Genomic DNA, 3,700 nt, shown 5'->3' on the forward strand with positions numbered 1-3,700 from the left:
AAATGATGCAAAGTTTGGTAGCTATGAACTGTGTTAAAAAATGTTAACCAAATTTTCGTGGACTAAATTAAATGTTTTCAACATTGTGTCAAAATGAAAACTACTTTTTACGGTCCCATCCATTTCTGTTTTCTTAAAAATAATATATTTCTATAATTTTTGTAAAAAGAAAAAAAGGTTTTGCATTTGTTGTGGATGTGTGTGCTTAAGTTCATGGTTCTGCATTAGATAACCTTCTGATGTTGGTGATCACAGGGTACGTTTGGCTATGCTGCCCATTAACGTCATTGAAATAGGTGGAGCTCATGCTGAGCATATAGTGATGTTAGCATTAGGGGAGGGCGAATGTAATCAGTGCCACGAGGGCCCTTGAAGTTAGGGCGATAGAATCTTATTGAGTCTATCTACTTTATTGACAAAAAATGTAAAGTAAATGGATTCTATACACATTTTATTTTTTAGTTGTATTTTTTAACTGTGAAAGGTGGTTCCTAAAGGAACTTTTTGGTGGTTTCTTTTTTTTTGCAGGAGAGGTCAGAAAGTAAGGTGGGGAGGGAAATGAGTGAAGAGACACCAACCACAAATATGGAGGGGCAGGTGGACAGGGGAAGAAGTTGCTTGTGTGTTACATCTACGGTAGGGTGCAGTGTTTCTCATGCTCCTTCATTACAACTTCAAAAGCACTTCAAAATTGCCCCCCTGCAGAGTGGTGTGTTGCAGTATATACAGTGTACTTTTTTCTTCGATAGATATTTATCAACATCCTCTATTATCGTTTGCAAGGTAGCTGGTGGGAGTTTTTTCCCACATAAGTAGGCTGTGTGGTTACAGTATTACAGTATTGGTTGAGGAAGATGAGGTGGAGGAAGAGACCCTACTACTTGCTAAGAAAGCAACAACCTTTCTGAGAGCATTGCTGTGCTTAGTTTTGGTGTGGTGGTACATGGATGTGGACTCCTAGGATTACTGTCCAGGTAGTTAGCGACTGAGTACAACACTCAGTACATTTCACTTTGGTAGCTTTAGCCTTTGGTATATTACCAACAGTGGTAAAGAACCGCCACACCCATGATTCTCTCTGAGTGCTCAGGTAGGCACTTCCTCTACCTCATCTTCTTGGTCCTCTTCATTCAAGTACGTACTGTGTGCTAGATTGTTAATGGATGAGTAGGAAAAGGTGTAGGAGCTATGCAAGGGTACATTCTGAGCTTTAAAGTTCCTAGATCAGTTGAAAAGGCAGTTCTGAACTGTTAACAAAGCACAGACTCGTTTCCAAAGTGCATGCACGTTCATGGACACATCTTCATGTTGTGGGCGAGTGTGTGGTCATGTGACACTGTTCGAAAAGTCTGCAATGACGTACATGCGCACCACACCCATAAGTCCTACGAACATTGTGCCTGTCCGTAACTGTCCATCGCACTTGTCTCACACTTAATTAGTTTGAGGACCCAAACACTGTCTGTAGAACACCCGCGCGCAATGCGCACAACCGTCCCTGCACATTTGGTGTCCTGCGGACAGCCGTCCCATTCACGTGCTGAGCGTGTGTCCTTATTTGCGGACACTGTCCGGGTCCCCGAACATTTTAAAATACTTTTTTGGACAATCCAAAGTATTTTACAGTAAAAGTCCACCATTTCACATGTCCCAGACAATGTCCCTGGCGATCTACATACTTTTTGGAACTTTTTAGACTTTTTTTGGTGTTCGATGTGTCTGCGGACATCCCGGCTCTCCGTGAAGCGCGCACCAGCGCGCACCAGCAACCAATAAAAGGCCACACCCTTGAATTGATCCTCGTTGTGCTTCTGGCTGCCTGACAGAGCATTGCTTCTACTTGCATTCACTGCATTGCTGCTTACTTTTGCCTGTGTCCCGCAGATGGCGACCATGGCTGCTTCAGCTTCATCACCACGCCCACCCTCTCCACTATTACCACCCCAGGGGCCTGCAGAGGGGAACAGGTGTGAGCATGCAGATGAGATGGATAAAGAGGATGAAGAGGATGAGGTAGTGGAAGTCCCTACTACCAGCACTCACCGTGAATCTTGGGTGTGACGGTTGTTTACCACTCTTGATGGAGTGCCAAAAGATTGTGCGAATAAGGTCACCTGCAGTCCGTTCCACATGGTGCTGAGTCGAGGAAGGCCTGGTTCGTAGAGCTTTGGTAGGAAATCAATGAAGTGACAACTAAGGTCGTTCCACAGTGGGGCTATTCACAAGGTTGTACCTTGTGATAAACGTAGTAGGTTGAGTTCCTCTACAACATCCTCCGTTTACGCTCCTGTTACCACAAGAGACACTCCTGTGGGACCGCGCATCCCTCCCGCTGCTTCACAGGCCATTCATGATTCTGTTGACCCTTACCTTTCGAGGGTCAAAATATTGTGTATGTACTGTGACGCAGTACTCTGTAGGGGGGAGAATCTTCAGAGTGCTTTCGCAACTGCGGTCAAGGGGCACGAGAAGGTTTGCTACCTACCTGAATAAGGCCCACCCTACATTTTCCTCTCTCCACCTGCCCTTTCTTATCCCCATGGTTGGTGTCCCTTCCTTACCCTCCTTTGCCATCCTTTCCTTCTGTGTCATTTTAAAAAAACCAAAACAAATATAAAACAACAAATACCAAATAAAAAAGGCTCTTTTCAGAGCCACGTTTCACAGTTTAAAAATAGAAGTGGACATTTAGTTTTTTGAGGTGCGGCCCTATCAGAATCATGGCACTTTTCTATGGGAAGAAGTAGTGGCTCTGAAAAGAGCCTTTTTGTGGTGTTTTTTTGTGTTTCAAAAACTTCAAATGATTAACACCTACTGCAAAATGTATTAATGTAATTACAAAAAAGGTTGCAATGCATTTTGTATATTTCGCAGAAAAATCTGATTGCCAGCATAAGTAAGATGTACTCCATCTCTAGGAAAAATGTATGTGCTACAAAACATAATATTTTCATTGTGAAAAGAGGACATGCTAACATCTCTTAAAAAGGCACAAACAGCCTTATTGACATTCTTCCTCGCTTTCTCCATTTGTGGACCAAATGAAGAAGAACGCAGCCACATTTGTCTCTGCACAATACGAGAAATAATTACTTGGGAATTTGGAAACATGTCCATGACCTTCCCAAGTCCTTCTTTCATTGCAATTGCAAAGAAATTCCAGACACATGTCCTAAACTGTTCCCTCCACAATGAATAATAATTATGTCTGGATGACGTTGTGATACCAAAGTAGGTACCAAATCCAGCCATTTCATTCCACGCATTCCATGCCAGTGCACTGCCACATGAGGGAATCCAAGATGTACAGCCACTTCACAGCGTTCTGCATGCACCTCCAACCAATGTATCCATGAGCCTCCCAAAATAGAGATAATCTGTTTTCTGAAACACACAGCCATAGCTATGGGTTCTTCTCTCAGGAAAAAGACTATCTGACAAACTCTCTCCTTACACAACACACCCATTAAACCTTATTGACCAATCCCTTGCTCTGCTCATTCTCATTTGCATGCCTCTCAACCCCAAAATCCCTGTATGTAATATGCGGTGTCCGCGGACAACCGCCATGTCCGCGGACATATCCAAAATCTGAGCATGATGAATTTAAATTTAAATAATGTACCCCATTTCCCTTTTGAGGTTGGCTCTGAAAAGAGACATTTTTTTTTCAGATGCTTGAGAGACGACTGTTATTTTG

The sequence above is a fragment of the Ambystoma mexicanum genome, chromosome 6p (genome assembly GCF_040938575.1).
Source record: "Ambystoma mexicanum isolate Mex_15411 chromosome 6p, UKY_AmexF1_1, whole genome shotgun sequence".
Lineage (NCBI taxonomy): Eukaryota > Metazoa > Chordata > Amphibia > Caudata > Ambystomatidae > Ambystoma > Ambystoma mexicanum.